The sequence below is a fragment of the Schistocerca americana genome, chromosome 3, assembly GCF_021461395.2.
Source record: "Schistocerca americana isolate TAMUIC-IGC-003095 chromosome 3, iqSchAmer2.1, whole genome shotgun sequence".
In the NCBI taxonomy this organism is placed as follows: domain Eukaryota; kingdom Metazoa; phylum Arthropoda; class Insecta; order Orthoptera; family Acrididae; genus Schistocerca; species Schistocerca americana.
In genome coordinates, this window is record NC_060121.1 from 903623651 (window position 1) to 903642186 (window position 18536).

Genomic DNA, 18536 nt, shown 5'->3' on the forward strand with positions numbered 1-18536 from the left:
TGAACATGTTGTTATAGTCGGCTCACGAGAGATGGGACGCAGCGTCTCCCAGTTAGCGTTGAAGTGGAGATTTTCCCGTACGACCATTTCACGAGTGTACCGTGAATATCAGAAATGCGGTAAAACATCAAATCTCTAACATCACTAAAGCCCGATAAAGATCCTGCAAGGAACAGGACCAACGATGACTGAAGAGAATCGTTCAGCGTGACAGAACTGCAACCCTTCCGCAAAATTCTTACAGATTTCAATGCCGGTCATCAAGTGTCAGCCTGCGAACCATTCAACGAAACATCACCGATATGGGCTTTCATTTCTGAAGGCCCACTCGTGTAACCTTGATGACTGCATCGCACAAAGCTTCACGCCTTGCCTGAGCCCGTCAACACCTACATTGGACTGTTGATGACTGGAAACATGTTTCCTGGTCGGACGAGGCTCGTTTCAAATTGTATCGCGCACATGGACGTATACGGAAATGGAGAGAACCTCATGAATCCATGGACCCTGCGTGTCAGCAGGGGACTTTTCAAGCCGGTGGAGGCTCTGTAATGGTATGGGGCATGTGCAGTTGGAGTGATATGAACGCCTGATACGTCTAGATATGACTCTGACAGGTGACATGTACGTAAGCATCCTGTGTCTGTTCATGTCCATTGTGCACTCCGACGGACTTGGGCAATTCCAGCAGGACAATGCGACACCCCACACGTCCAGAATTGCTATAGAGTGGCTCCAGGAACACTCCTCTGAATTTTAACACTTCCGCTGGCCACCAGACTCCCCAAACATGAAGAGTATTGAGTATATCTGAGATGCCTTGCAACGTGCTGTTTATAAGAGATCTCCACCCCCTCTACTCTTACAGATTTATGGACAGCCCTGTAGGACTCATGGTGTCAATTCCCTCCATCACGAATTCAGAGCCGGCCAAGACGGCCCTAGAGGTTCTAGGCGCTCCAGTCCGAAACCTCGCGACTGCTACGGTCGCAGGTTCGAATCCTGCCTCGGGCATGGATGTGTGTGATGTCCTTAGGTTTGTTAGGTTTAAGTAGTTCTAAGTTCTAGAGGACTCATGATCTCAGATGTTAAGTCCCATAGTCCTGAGAGCCGTTTGAACTAATTCAGACATTAATCGAGTCCATGCCACGTCGTATTTTGGCACTTCTGCGTGCTCGCGGGGGCCTTACACGATGTTAGGCAGGTATACCAGTTTTTTTGGCTCATCAGTGTATAAACTGAAGGGACAGACATTCTGGCCTCATATGCACTTTTCCTCATATGTTGTTGTTCGATATTCTCTCAAAATGTCGTTGACAGTAACGTGAGACGTTTGTCACGGAAACGATCAAAAAAAAATGGTTCAAATGGCTCTGAGCACTATGGGACTCAACATCTTAGGTCATAAGTCCCCTAGAACTTAGAACTACGTAAACCTAACTAACCTGAGGACATCACACACACCCATGCCCGAGGCAGGATTCGAACCTGCGACCGTAGCAGCCCCGCGGTTCCGGACTGCAGCGCCAGAACCGCACGGCCACAGCGGCCGGCACGGAAACGAGCAGATCATTGTGATACGATCTGCTACACTATCCCCACAAACACCAAACACCTTCCTCGAAGCGTTATGAATTTCCATTGGGTTCTATCCATGTAAGGATTTGATTTTGATGCACGAACGCTGGTCACTATGTGTAATCCGACCTGTCTCAGCTTCATCTTCCATTTGAAAACTGAATTACTCACGACATAGCCACGCGAATCAGCAAGTACATGTTCGACCGTGACGCCTAAAGTCTCGTTCACAACTGACGTGAATCTCAACTTGATAACTGTCGCGCATGCGCAGTGTTCAGCACTTTTGAAGTGACCCTCACTGGATGTGACTTCAAGTCTTAGGATGTTACAAAAAGTCTGACGATTTCCCACACCCTGATTCACGTTGTAAGATTCGCCCTAGTATTCAGAACTAGTTCCACAACACTAGTCGATATTATCAGGGCGTTACTCGCCTCACACTGGAACTGAACCCGGCGCGGCTTTCCTCCCGCCGCAGCTCGCCCCTTCGCTTCGCAGGAAGCCGTTTTTGATTAACAGCCCCGCGGTATTCCTGGCGGGCCAGCGCAGCACCGGCCATCTTAAGCTGTCCGCCGGCGTCAGCGCTGTCGATAAAGCTCGTTTGCCAAGTTGCCCCTAAACGTCATTGCCGCGGACTTTACGGGCGGCGCCGCGGAGGCGACGCCTGGAGGCGCTGCCACCCCGCCAGGGGCGTCGAGTGTCTCTTTACGCTGTCGCCGGCCAAACTTCCCCGCGATACGGCAGGGCTCCTCGTCCTTCACGTTCCCTACATTAGCATAGCGGAAGCCGGCAACTTTGCACATAACGCAGCAAAGAAATTCCCCTCCTCTTACTGACAAGGTCGAGTTCGATAACGAACATCATTGCTTTTCGATTCTCTGTCTCAAGGCTGATAATCGTGGTACGTATCAGGTGTTCCCTTTCGTCAACTTAGACAACGTATAAATTTAGGTAAATTCCTCTAAGTTCTTTCTTTATCAAGAAAGGCTGCAGAAAAGCTTTTCGTTGCACACTTTTATTTGATGTAAGGACGAGAAAGTTGTTGATAACTGATGTCAATGTAACCGGTACAGTTACGGTAATTTGCTGGCGATTATAAAACTGAACTGTGTTGATAACTGATTTAAGTAAATTAAAACATTATGGCATCACTGGTAGTGCTGAAAGTGGTTTCAGAAATATCGTACTAGTAGAAAACAAAGGCTGTCATTATGCATCACTTCAGTAGTAGGCAATCAGACATCATCTGAGTGGGAAGAAATTACATGTGGTGTTCCCCAAGGCTCCATACTATGACCACTACCTTTTCTTGTACATATTAATAATCTTTCATCTGTTACATTACAAGATGCCAAGTTTGTCTTATTTGCAGATAATACAAACATTGCAATAAATAGTAAATCAAATATAAATTTAGAAAGGGCAGCTAATCAAATTCTTACTGACATCAATAAGTGTTTCATAGCCAATACACTGTCGTTAAACTTTGAAAAGACCCACTATATGCAGTTCAGAACTTCCAAGAGATTTCCTTCCAGTGTGTGTATAAAATATGATGACATGGAAATAGAAGTTGAGAGTGTCAAATTCTTGGTATTACAACTTGGTAATAAATTCAGTTGGGAGAAACATATTAACGAACTGCTAAAGCACCTAAACAAGTCTGTGTTTGCAATACAAATGATGTGAGACATAGGAGATATAAATATAGGAAAACTGACATATTTTGCTTATTTTCACTCCATTATTTCATATAGCATCATATTTTGAGATAACTCCCCAAACAGAGAAAAAATTTTTAGAGTACAGAAGTGTATAACAAGTGTAATGTGTAGTGTAAATCCAAGAATATCATGTTGAAACCTATTCAAAGAATTGGGCCTACTACCCACAGCTTCTCAGTATATTTATACCTTAATGAAGTTTGTTGTAAATAATACATCTCTTTTTTCCAACTAAGTATCAATACTACGAATAAGAACAATATACATAAAGACTTAAAATCACTTACTCTTGCCCAGAAAGGAGTCCAGTATTCAGCAATGCATATTTTCAGTAAGTTACCAGCAACCATTAAGAGTTTAGAACAAGGCACAATTTAAACATAATTTAAAAGAAGGTTTGCTGACCAACTCCTTGTATTCCATGCACGAATTTCTCAACAAGTGCTGTAGACAATTTTAATGAAAATTTGTTATACTTTAATTTTTGTCAATACTTGGTTCTAACAGCCATGTAACTACCTACTGTATGAATGACAGATGTATGGAAAGCAGATGTAAGTCTTAAGTTTGTAAATAGTGGAAGTTTAATTTTAAATCTTGTACATAATTTGACTGTTCTTAACTGAGGAGCATTGAAACAAATAATTTACTTTAATTTTTGACAATACTTGGTTGTAATAGCCAAGTAACTAGCTACTGTGTGAATGATGGATTTAATGAAAGCAGATGTAAGTATTAAACCTGTAAATATTAGAAGTGTAATTTTAATTCATGTACATAATTTTACTGTTTATTGACTGAGGATCATTAAAATTAATGAAACTCAAGTTTTCTTATTACATTTTTGTTAAGTGTTTTTCTGACATTTTCTACACACCAGAGGATCCATTCTTTTGTGGGTCTATGGAACGAATAATTAATCTAATCTAATCTAATCTAAACAGAGTGTGCTGTCGCTGTCAACTTCATTGATACTTTGTGTGTACAGCTGGAGATAATTAACTGCTCTTAGAAAACATATATGGTTAAAAATGTTGCTATGGAACACTGATTATGACTCATAGAGGATTATAGTGTGTAAGTAATACCCCAACCCAGAATATTTAATGAATCTAAATACCATGTTAACGTCGTCAAACGTGTGATTACTATACAAATGAGATAATGTGTTAAACATTTGTTGTTAAGCATTCCAAATCCTTAAGGTTCAAAACACCTACCGTCATTATGTAGAGAGTCACGATGAGCTTTCATTATCAAACACTTAATGATCACCCTGCTCTCTGTTTCAAGAAAAGCTAGTTTTATAGGCATTTCAATGTTTATGACGTCCGATTTTCTGAACTATGTGCCGTACAATGATATGAATTTTCATGTACATTCGTTGTTATTATTCATTGCAAAACGGAGTTAGGAGCAAGGAAATAATAAACTGAAACGTCATCCCTGATGCTGCAGTTGTTCTGCGTTAATAGTGAAATTGTAATAACCGATAATCTCCCTTCACTGTTTTGTGGCTTGGGAGTGGGAGGAGGGGTGGAGGGGAGGGCTCAGGGCGTAAAACATTCTAAAATGTTTGAACCTATGTGTAGGAATTTACTAATTGCTCGGTTTCTCAAATACTAGATGAATACAGTCTGAGTAATCTGCCTTGATTTACATTGCCTCAACACATACGTCATTTACACTTTGAATCTTGACTTGCTGTACTTACTGCGTTAAAATTCTAACGTAAGATTACACCTCTTAATGAGTAGGTTATTACAGTACTTTAAATTTTTAAAGTCGATCAATAATTATATGAAAATCCCGAAAACCAAATATTTTGCCCCTGTAAGGCGTTAGGTAGCCATTCTGCAACTGCTGCAGGCTGACTGGGTGATAGTAGCCGTTCAGTACACAGATGTGCTAATTATACTGTATGGGCTAAACGTTTGCAAACTAGTAACCAGTTGATGAATACAGATCCATTGTAAACTACTGATAAGTATGGACAACAGAGAGATTAGCTCGATTAGAATTGGTTCAAATAGCTCTGAGCACTATGGGACTTAACTTCTGAGGTCATCGCTCCACTAGAACTTAGAACTACTTAAACATAACTAACCTAAGGACATCACACACATCCATGCCCGAGGCAGGATTCGAACCTGCGACCGTAGCGGTCACGCGGTTCCAGACTGAAGCGCCTAGAACCGCACGCCCACACCGGCCGGCAGATTAGAATTACCATGTTTTTAAATAGATGCGTGATAGTAAACACATTGAATTCTGGAGATTAAGTTTGGGTTATCATTCATGCCTTAGAAACAGTGCCACCTGCTTAATTCATTATACACACAAAATAATACTTTTCGACCCACAACATTTTCTCAAACTTCTGATATCTACCGGTTTAATTCACAGAATAACACCAATTAAAATGAAATTGGCTACTTTGTGATAATGGATTAAGTAAATGGCCTCTAATCTGGGCAACGCCATGCAGAGCTAACCATAATCACGAAACAAACCTCTAGTGTAGGCAGAGGCAATCAGTTTTTGGATAAACAATATAAACACAATACCTCTGTTCCAACAAAAGGACAGACTCTCTATATAGTACTAGGTTCAGAGTTGCCGTCCTTATGCATGACCACAATGAATGGGAAGTAGAACAACTATACCGCAGTTACTGAATATTATGCGCGCCATTTTTTTTCTTTCAAGTTCTGATCGAAGGCGTAGTGGAAGCAACAGTAAAAATCAAAACTGATTCATTTGCAACATTTAGCTACACCTTCCGGCAAGTTCTCTACATTGTCACCGCTCCGACTTAGGCATTCGTTTTAGCGTCGTACCATCTCCCAATAACTTCGTCATAGAAGGCAGCCGCCTGTGTTCTCCGCCAAATCTCTACGCTGGTCTAAAGCTCGTTGTCTCTTTCAAAAGGCTGTCGTGACGTATAAAGTTTTCGCGTGAGGATCCAGCAATTGTCGTAGCCACAAAGACTGCCTTCTCCAGGATCAGAAACAAAGAGAGAGAGAAGGCGAGAGAAAATTAATTTGGGTTATCTGAATAATGATTCAAATTTCTAGCGAGATAACGAGTTGAATGGTATCAAATTAATTTAAAAGTTCGTTAAATGAAACATGTGATTTAAGCATCAAGGCAGATTTCTACAATTCCCGTTCCTCAATTAATTAATAACGTAATTCGGGAAGATGGTGGCTTGCCTTGAGTTATTTAACCGTTAGGTTCAGACATGAAATGAAACTGACCCTACGGCATAGTTGGCCGGGAGGCCCCACCCGGGGATGTTCAGACGAGGGATTGCTAATCTTATTTCACGTGACGCCTCATGAGGCGAATTGCGCCTCGGTGATAATGATGAAAGGTTGATGAGGACAACGCAACACCCAGTCCACGAGCGGATAAAATCTCCGACGCGGCCGAGAGTCGAACCCAGGCCCGCTGCACGATAGGCGAACGCGTTACCACTTTCTTTTTAAATTGGTTTATTACACCAATAGAGAACTTGACCACGTAAAACATGTTACAACTCGTATCGTTAAAGTGAAAGTCATTCTAGAGTAGCGAACAGCAGACTCTCGTTCGACCTATACTTGAGTATTGCTCATCAGTGTGGGACCCGTACCAGATCGGGTTGACGGAGGAGATAGAGAAGATCCATAGAAGAGCGGCGCGTTTCGTCACAGGGTTATTTGGTAACCGTGATAGCGTTACGGGGATGTTTAGCAAACTCAAGTGGCCGACTCTGCAAGAGAGGCGCTCTGCATCGCGGTGTAGCTTGCTGTCCAGGTTTCGAGAGGGTGCGTTTCTGGATGAGGTATCGAATATATTGCTTCCCCCTACTTATACGTCCCGAGGAGATCACGAATGTAAAATTAGAGAGATTAGAGCGCGCACGGAGGCTTTCCGGCAGTCGTTCTTCCCGCGAACCATACGCGACTGGAACAGAAAAGGGAGGTAATGACAGTGGCACGTAAAGTGCCCTCCGCCACACACCGTTGGGTGGCTTGCGGAGTATAAATGTAGATGTAGACTGACTACACTTTTAAAGATGTACATGACATTCATTATTGATACCATTATTTCATTGTAAGATCATAATCGCTGCAGGAGGTGTAGAGCTTCAGGCTTCCTCTTCCGGAGGACAGCCGCCGGTTAGGTGGGTATTGTATACGCGTGAAGTTTAGCCGCAGGCGTCTACGCTCGCCTTCGCTGCATCAGAAATCCTAGCTCAGTGACTGCTTCAAGCTGGTCTTCTCGAAGGGTAGTTTCTTCGTTTTCCTCTGCTAAGCAGGCAGACGGTTCAGCCATGTTCAGCAGGGACACCGATACAATGTGTCCAGGACGAGTTGGCGCCCAACCCGAGTTACCTAAACTTCAAATAGCCCGTACCACAGGAACGTTAACTTTTCCCCCTCCGGTTAAGTTGGTACGGGGCACCTTTTCGCGAATTGCGGAAGTGCAGCGTGAGGAGATGCTCGTGTTAACAAAACTCCGAGGAGACGAGTTCTCAGTCCAGTCCTCCACAGTTCTTCCGAAATGCCAGACGTGCCGCTTCGTAAACAGCAGTAACGCGGAAGTGGCCGCCATTTTAGAACAAACGTCCCTTCAACAAATGAAAGCAGTCTCGCGTACCATTCGACACTTAGCGTACGATGAATACCATTCGGCGTATTGCAGCGACTACGGAGGGCGCTTAAGCGCCATTACTCGAATTTTCGTGCTCGCACCCATATTCGCGGGAACGACGACAGTAATGTAGTCAGCTACCCCTAGCAGCCTCTGCTACTGCTTCGCCTCAGCTTTCGTGATAGGCGATTAATACGTTCGAGGTAAAATTCCCGCTAGCATTCCGTCTCTCTCTCTCTCTCTCTCTCTCTCTCTCGGGTCCAGTTCTCGTACTGCTTCGTAGAATTTCTTGTCTTTGTCCTGAGCTGCAGCATTTACGTTACCATCCATGTTGATACTGTCTATTTATTTATGAATGAGCTGCCTTTGATGGATACAGTATATTTATAGGTTAACTTGTAGTAAAAGTGCCTCTTGCTTTCTGTAGCTTTCACCTCTCCGCTTTCAACTAAATCTTTTCAGCAACTAGACAACTATACCAGTTGCAAGTAGGTGAAGAGTTTGATAGCCTACGATTTCAACGGGCAGATGAGTGAAAATTTATCTGGATTTTAGGGAAAAAGTGTGAGATCCTTCACCATATTTCATTCCAGTCGCTGGAAACTCATCGATTGTGATAGTCACCGTGACTCTTCGTTACATTAAAGTACATCTACATCTACGTGATTACTCTGCTATTCACAATAAAGTGCCTGGCAGAGTGTTCAATTAACCAATTTCAAGCTGTCTCTCTACCGTTCCACGTTTCGAACGGCAAGCGGGAAAAACGAGCACTTAAATTTTTCCGTGCGAGGCCTGATATCTCTTATTTTATTATGATGATCATTTCTCCCTATGTAGGTGTGTGCCAACAGAATATTTTCGCAATCGGAGGAGAAAACTGGCGATTGAAATTTCATGAGAAGATCCCGTCGCAACGAAAAAAGCCTTTGTTTTAATGATTGCCACTCCAATTCACGTATCATGTCTGTGACACTATCTCTCCTATTTCGCGATAGTACAAAACGAACTGTCCTTCTTTGTACTTTTTCCATGTCATCCGTCGGTCCCACCTGATGCGGATCCCACACCGCACAGCAGTACTCCAGAATGGGACGGACAAGTGTGGTGAAAGCAGTCTCTTTGGTGGACCTGCTGCACCTTCTAAGTGTTCTGCCAATGAATCGCAGTCTTTGGTTTGCTGTACCCACAGTATTATCTGTGTGTTCCAATTTAGGTTTTTTGTAATTGTAATCCCTAAGTATTTAGTTGAATTTACAGCCCTCAGATATGTGTGACTTATCGCGTAAGCGAAATTTAGCTGATTTCTTTTAATACTCATGTGAATAACTTCGCACTTTTCTTTATTCAGGGTCAATTGCCACTTTTCACACCATACAGATATCTTATGTAAATCATTTTACAAGTCGTTTTGATCATCTGATGACTTTGCAAGACGGTAAATGACAGCATCATCTGCAAACAATCTAAGACGGCTGCTCAGATTGTCTCATATGTCGTTAGCGGCGTTAACTACAACCGCTACACTGTCCTCATAGTCGGCGGTTCATGTGAGCAGAGTGATGAAAATCAGAGAGAGCCAAGTCCGAGCTGTATCGCGGGTGATCAAACACTTCCCGTAGAAATCGTTGCAGGAGCGTAATTGTTGCAGCATGCATGGTGTGTCCGAGCGCTGCCATGAAAAGGACAACGCCTGATTACAACACTCCTTTCGCTTGTTCTTAATTCTCTTTAGTAGACGATGTTCTCGCGTGCCTGATCCACTCGCTGAACACGATTATTGGTTGACACTCGCTTCCTTCCCTGACCATCTGCATCATGAACGTCTGTACTTCTTACTTCGAAGTTACGTTGCGTGGGGATGCACGAAGTGAGGCAGAAGCTCTCAGTGCTAAGAAATCGAATGACAACACGCACTTCACACATGACGTGAGACTGTTATTCTAGACATCTTCACTTGCTTGCTGTGCGCTCACAACTGAATAGTGAAATGTGGGGCGATGGTTGAGCAAACTAGAGACATTGCGCAATACATCTGCAAGAAGTTTCATCGAATTTTCAATGCGGTTTTAATTTCGGGACAATCTGAACTTAAGAAAATTGTTCTCGTACTATAAACAAGAATCGAGAACCGATTCATTTTAGAATTTATATAACAGCTGTAATCAAGCACAGTTGTGTCAGCACCAACACTTCTTGAGAGCTATAGCGGTTCTGTGTAATTGTAGGTGAAAACCGAAGCAGAAATGCATCACACGAATGTGCTTTTGTAATCACCGAATCAGCTCAGTATAATTATATGTTTCGCTTAGTTCTTTACACGTTGTTCGAATTCATTATTAATCTGTGATAAATGACACAGTACTACAAACTGCATACTAACCTCAGAATAGAATTAATACTAAAATGCGATTTCTGTGTCCAGAAACGGAACTGTCAATACGCCCGAAAGGTATTTCGTGCCGTTATGTAAACACCGTTAAATGGTTAGAATCTTCTGCAAATGCAGCGCAGTTGATTGCTGAATACAGAAACCTGCTTCGTGTCGGATTCACAATCCATTTCTGTTCCATTTTTACTTTGGCTGCCTAGTACTGATTTGTTTCATCCTGATATATATTCTGTTTTACATGATATTGAAGTTTAAGGCCGAAACTTGATGCGGATTCAGTCGAATTCGGTTCGATGAAATCTAGCCATTGCGAAATACACAACAAAGGTTTTCATTGACATTAGCTGGATTCAGCCATTGAAATGAATCAGCTGGAACATGTGAAAATTTGTGCCGCAACGGGTTTCGAATTTCCCGCTCGGATGGCTGAAGCACTTAAGGCTACCGCTCGTGTTAAGTTGGAGATTCGGATTCGAGTCCCGGTGCGGTACAAATTTTCACATGTTGTCACTGATTCTTTTCAAAGGCAAAATGCGGCTAATGTCTTTAAAACCTCTGAATAGTGCGAAATTTATTTGTAGCGCTGTCCGTAGCCGCATACAAGTGTTCTTGTTTTATGATTTTTCAGTAGCCCTGTACCAGCATTATTCTTCACATGATACATAATGCATGTGTCAGCAAGTAGTTATACTATGAGTCATGTATTTCTGAAGAACACACATAGCAAAATATAATGTACATCGATAATCGTGATTTCTTTAGTGGTTAGGTGTAGATGATAAGTATTGCTAAAGACATCACACTATTCGAAACTGAGCAAATTTAGAAACGGATTGAAATATAATTCTCATATCTGCATAATTAAAAGAATCTAGGAAGTTCAGTGTAATGGCAACCAGAGTATCTACACGAATGCTGTATTCAGTTCTTACTCGACGTACACTGGTCTGGAAAATACAGGCAATGATTAAACAAATCAAAAGTGGATATGTGAGCACAACTATGCAAAATCCATCTTAAGCTTCCAGTGGAAATGAGAAACAATCTTTATATTAGCCAATTTTATTTTACTTTATTACTTTAGTTAACAGATAGGAGTTGCTCACAACAGCTCTGCACTGCATGTACTATAATGAAATTTCATTGTACGTGTATTTCAAATTGATACTCCTTGAAGCACGCATATAATATTGGTAACTGAAACGAACGAAATTAATAGAATAAATATATTTATGGCTGGGCCTGCAGTCACCAGATACAGTCACACCAGATGTTACGTGTACGTCTCCCTCTTACTTACATAATTTAGAGGAGAAGATTATTAGTATGTAACGTCCCGTCGACAAGGTGGTCTTTAGAGACGCAACACGAACTCGGATTAGGGAAGGATTGGGAAGGATACTGGCCGTACCATTTCAGAGGAGCCATCCCAGCATTTTCCTGAAAGGACATAGGGAAATCACGGAAAACGTAAATCAGGAAGCCGGCCACGGGTCTGAACCATCATCCTCTCGAATGCGAGTCCAGTGTGCTAACCACTGCGCCACCTCGCTCTGTGTAATTTAGAAATATGAAAACTAATTACAACCTAGTTAATTGTGTAATTTTGTTATTATCTTTACTCAAGGAAAGGACTGAAACTTGATAAAGGACATTTGCTGTCGTTGGTGTATTGGAGAGCATCCAGTACTTCTTCTTCCTAGTAAACACTGGTGGGAAACTTTCTCAGTGACCAGGAGATCGCCATCGACATCGATATTCCACAGAATAGGTCAGCATTGAACAAGACAAAGAACTTCTTTTTTTCTTCTAGCTAGTTCTCATAAGTGCCAAATGTCAAGAGAAAGGAGTCGTGAGGCGTCACATAGCGAGAGAGTGAAGCTCCTCAATCTTCTGAAGCCGACAGATTCCAAATACGGACCTTCGAAACCTCATCCATCTCAAAGAAATTTCAATCAGGCATGTGAATGTTGGCTCGCACTTCATATTCTGAAGCACAGTCGATGGAAATACGTTCACGTACGCTCTGTACTGGATCTCAGAAACCTAGGAATTGGGTACATCTCGGATTCTCCAAGCATATTCTCTGTACACACGGTAGTGATTATGACACTACACAGAGTCGAAAATCGCTTGATAGTCTTCTTAGTCGTTTCATCAATTAAAGAAGTCGAATAAACTGTGCCATTTTCGACATCGTGCGTTAGTCATGCATGCTAAAGAATGCCGTGCGTATGAAACTGTATCGTTTGTGTGGTAAAAAGCTATGTCATTCTTCCAAATCACTTTCATGGTGTGTATTTGTGCACTGTTGCGATTTACCTCCTTTGTATAAGTACAAACTGGCCTTATTTAAACCACTCATTAAATAATTGTTATTCGAACATTTATGAAATGATGAAAAACAACTTCAGATGAAGAATTATTTCTCTAAGGGGTTTCATGTAAATCACGTCTTTTAAGTTTGAAGGAGGAGAACAAACTAAAAATTTCGTTGACTAGGACAAGGAAGACGAAGTATTGATGCCCAAGCGTCTAAGGAACACTACGAATGATCTAACTCTCTCTTACTTGTCTGAGATTTGATACCAAGTTCTCAAAATTCGATAACCCGATGGGTGACGATGCCTAAAGTACGTGATTACTTAAGCAGAATCGTGTAATGCTTGTTTGTGGTTATGTAGCGTGTTGTTTCTCATTTAAATACACCTGTTCTTTGTAATAGTTCTTCTCTGTTAGAGCATAAACTTTTCACATAGACCCTAATAGAGCTATCGTATTCGAAAATGGAAATATAATACCTTCTGTTTGTCAGATAATTTTTGTTTTATAATTAAATGCAATTTTTTTTCTGTCTGCGACGACTAAGTCAGTTATATGGAGAATTAACAAAACAAGTGTCTCTGCTACGCTATCTTATGTGTCTCACAGAGAATTGGAATTTACTGCAACATCAAATTTCAGACCAGAAAAGAATGAGTGACCGGACTTTGGCCAAAGAGAAAGAAAGATGATGTCGATATCTCCTGTGAAAAGTTATTATCACAAACAACCCATAAGATTCTAGACTATGATACTAACACGTGTGGTGGTAGGAAATTGAAGGTGTGTTGTTCAGCTTTAAATACCTCTACATGATTCTTCTCTTTATAGGTAAGTATTCCGTTTATTTCTGTAAAACCAGGAACGTTAAATGCAGAGTACCCTGCCTCTCTAGGTAATATTTCTTTTTCTTCTAACACTTAATGTTCAGTCCCTGTAGTCAATATTTCAACTGGTTGTGGGCTTCTACCTGATACATTATGCACATGTAACGTTGTTCAATCAGACAAAGTCGTCAAATATTAAATGATGGGCTTCATTCGCCTCACGTACATTCAAATTATGCTTGACTCTGCGTAATGGAACATTAATTGACGTGTTCTGCCCGCCTCGCCACAACACGAATATTAGCCAGAATGCTGAAACGTAATGACATTTTCATGAGAATAAAACGTTGGTTTATTGGTAGACTATCGAATAAATGGAGCAACACGGTTCTCTAAACAGTGTAAAGAGCGATGTTCATCGCAGTGATCACATTTCATTCCCATCGATTTCTCACTGACAAACTCGTGTTACATAAATTCCTGATTCATTCGTTATACTCTGTGAACTACGAATTCAAAATCCGGGGCTATCAGTTCAGGAAATATACAGCTGTCGCTGATATTATAATGAAGTGCATGCTATCGTTAGAAGTAAAAACTACACTATAACTTAGTAGAAAAAATATAATTGTTATCAGTTTAAGATTACATATAGTACAGAACCAAAATATGTTACGCCATGGTTCATTTTTAAGCGAATAAAACAGTGGTTATTATATCTTTGGTCGTTTTTTCCCGAGAATGCTGTTACCAACACTCTATATAGATTTATTAGCATGTGTCTGTGTGCACCATGTTACTTAAGTGTTATCGGTCATTCATTCGTGTAGTAGTTTCTTGTTCAGTCTGTATCATTTTTATGTTTCCAAGCGGTGTTTAAGCAGTATTTTACGACAACCACTTTTTTGGCAATTGTCATAATCACGCCTCTGCTTTACTTCTATTCTTGTACGACCGCAGTACCTCATGTCGTATACGTAATCATACTGAACATTATTCGTCTCAAACAACCTGCATGCTGTTTCTGCGGCACTAGTTGTATCTTAACCTTTACGGAAAGATGTGTGAGTAAAGACAGGCATTCTTAAGTTTATTGAACTTACTTACAGAAGAATTTGCAAGGCAATTACGTCACATACTTTCTCCAGAGAGTCAAAATAGATTATAACTAATCATTTTTTAACACAGATCGATAGAGATGTCTCTTAAATAATGTTTAAGCTTCAGCTCGCTGTTACCTTGTATCCGTAATTGACCTTAACCGCTTTTCAGTTCTTTCGAACACAATCACTTGACGATTTTTTAAGATACGTCATCACCAGTCTTCAGTAAAAATATATTGCTGCGTTTTCGCGTGGCGAAAGTGCGTAGGTCGACACATCAGTTTCAGATATAGTGTGCACATCAAAAATCAAACACAATTAATGCATGATTCATTGTGTTCAGAACATAGACTATAGGCTTACCACTACTATAATTATGAACGTTGTTTTCTTTTGAAGAGATCTGATGGTTTAGAACCTACCAACCTCGAAACTGCAAAACAGGAGGTAATGAGGGAAACTATCATGTGACGTGAAACATATTCTACCCCGACCTAGAAGAGAGGTTTACGCAGAGAAACCAGTGCCATATAAGCAAACTGCTGTAAGGTTTTAGACCTGCGAAATATTTTGGGTAACAATCGATAGAAAACAACCGCTGCTGCAGACATATGACATCGCCATCAAAATTTCTAAGCAGTTCAGAAATAGTGGAATTGCTAGGAAAGTGAAATATGAAAAAATTCAAATCGCGTACTGATGTCTTGAAAAGTCTTATTTGAAAAACTCTAAAAACAATAAAAATACTAATGTACTAAGACGCATTCTCTAACTCACATTCTCAGTTAGAATCGTATGTAATAACGACTCCAGAAATGCAGTTAAGTCAAATTGTTTTATTCGTTAAAATAGCCCTTTTTCGGCAAATAGCCATTTCAGGTTATCTAACGTACGCAATAACTTTCATAATAATTTTTTCTAACTAATACTTACCTATAATGTTAGAAATACTGTACCAAAATTATGTGTCATTTACTTACAGATAATCTGACGATTGTTATTTGCCGAAGTACGCCGTTGTAAGGAATAAAACTATATTACTTAGCAGCGATTTAGGAATCTTTATGTCCTAAAAAGATATGCAATTCGCAGCGCGCCTAAAAGGTACAAAAAAATATAATTTTTTATAACTGGCTACAAATGCATAGACAGGTAACGTAAGTGACATTACCTGTAAAATCTATTATTGAATTATAGAAGCTTGAAGGTTAATATGGGTTGTAGTGTGGCACCTTGTCTACGGAAGAGAGACAGCTTTACATACGTGATAAATTATCCATCAGGAATAAGACAGAAGAGAATACTACAATTAACCAATGGAAGAAAGTTATGCATGGAATACGAAATATAATGTGAAAGGTGAAATACTCTTAGACTTAAAGAAGAATGTAATATTTCCAGTTCCAAATAAGGTCAGTGGAGACAGGTATTAATATTACCGAACTAACAGTTTAATAAGTACTGCACGCAAAATATTGACACAGATTATTTGCAGGTAGATGGAGAAACTGGTAGAACATCTGGATATACTCGTATATCAGGAAGAGCGTCCATCTGTTTATTTTTAATTGACACAAATCTATAATTTATGCCGATCTTGATGAACTTTTGCCCACTTTACTTTCAAGAGAAGAGAATGATCACTATTACATAATATTTCATAATCTGACTTGGAACATGTATGAATGTAATATATGAAGGGTAAAGGTTTTACGAAAAATCTCTGAAATTTCTTGGCCGATTTACTTCAGATTTATAGATGATTCCGTTGTGAAAGTTTTGGTGGACATAAACTATATAGATACATATCAAATAAAACAATGATTAGATGCCTAACAAACCAAGTACATCCTGTTAAAGTGACAGTAATTCCAATAACGAAGATAAATTACAGAGGTAATACTCGTCTTGAAAATAGCAGTATCGGATGACACCAGATCGATGGACTATCGAAAGTTAGAGAATTCGACAGAAACATGATAGCAAGCTCTTACCTATTGTTAGGTTGGCGTTGTTACATATGCATCGGAAAGAGGCTGGCCGTGAAGAACCTATTGCCTAACGTATTATAGGCTACCATCGTTACGGGGTTTGCTGCAGGTGGAGATGTATCCATTCCTCGCATTACGTTGATACCCAGTGCTTTAAATATGGCCTTCGATGTTGAGCGACTGCATCTCCCGTCGCTCTGCTATCTTTGTTTCCCTTGAGCTTCAGAACGCCTACGACCGTGGCTGGCATCCCAGGCTCCTCTTCAAACTCCAGATCTATGCTCTCCCTATCAATTTCTTCCGTCTCGTTGCTTCCTTCCTCTCCTGTGGTTCCTTTTATGTCACTATCCACAGTTCCAACTCCCATACCTTCTATCCCTCCGCCAGCGTTCCCCCCAGGCTCTGTCCTTTCCCCTCTACTCTGTCTGCTGTACACTGCTAATATGCCGAAACCTTCCCCACCTGTTCATTTCCTCCAATTTGCTGAAGACACCTAGCCCTTTATCCTACCCTTTAACGGTCCCAATGCACTCTCAAAACCCACCTTGACCAGATCACCACTTGCAACCAGTGGTTCCTTCATATCAACCATTCAAAGACCCAGGCGATCATCATAGGCCACAACACCCACTCCTTTCGTCTGCATGATTTCTACCTGACCATTTATGGCCGTCCGATCCATCTCATTCCAACCCTCAAACACCTTGGCCTCACCCTCGACTGCCACCTCACATGGACTCCCCATCTCCTTACCATCCAACAAAAAGCTCACAACAGACTCTGCGTCCTGAAACTTCTGTCTGGCCGGAAATGGGGACTGCATCCTTCCACCATCCTTCACATCTATAAATCCTTGATCCACCCCAACCTTTGCTGTGCCAGCACTGCTTGGATTTCTGCCCCTCTCAGGTTCCATAACGCCCTCCAAATCCTCGAGCGTCATGCACTCTACCTCGCCTTGCATATCTGCCTTCCATCCCCCCACACAAATCCTCTACAACCTCATCCCCTTCCCCCACTTTCTCCTTTTCTTTGAACACATCCACACACGGTATATTGCCCGCTGACTTGATCCCCCCAAACCCATGGTGTCCCTCTTTCTCTCAACCCCCAGCCCGTTGCTGTGCCTTTACCATTGTTTCCCGTCCTTTCTCCATCTCCACAGCCTCCACCTCCTTTCTCGACGCAACTTCCAGCACCTACCACTCCCACATGATGTACTGACATCTCCCCTCCTACCAACTCTAACCCTACCTTCCTCCTCAAGGCTCCCTCACTTCCCTCTCTGTTCTCTTGAACAGCTTTCCCCCTCCTACACCCCCTCCCTCTCCCATGCTCCCCCTCGTGTCTCTGCTGTGTATCCTGCCTTGTCTTTCATCTCCAACCCCACCCGTCTCCTGCCTCTTGGGGTTCCCCCTACCCCCCCTCTTTCCTCTTCCTCCTGCCTCCCCATCTGCCCTCCCCTCTTTTGCCCTCCTCTCCAACCTCCAGTCCCTCAGCAGGTCCTCACCAGTGGTGTTTTTATTCTTTGTGAGTGTTTCGTCGTTTCCAGTGGTTTCGTTTTTGAAGTGTCTCACTCTCTGTGAAATATATACTGTCGCTGTCTTTTACCTTGTGCTTGACTCCAGTGATTTTAAGTGCACAACGAATTGCCAGCTTAGTTCTTTTAACTCTGTCGACTTTTTAATTGTCCCCCTATGTCCTTGTATTTGTGTATACCACTTCCGATATGGGGCACGGGAATGAAATTACAATAAAGGAAAAAATATAGTGATTACAGTGTCCTGTGCGGCTTGCATCTGCTTTGGTTACAAACAAGACAGTGCCAGTCACTTCGTGTGAAAGGTACATGCCTGGTGCTACAGCTAGCTAATTATAAAGTATTCATAGATCAATATTGTGTGCACGTTCTTTTCGCTTTCATTCATTAATGACCAACATACGTGTAGTCGATG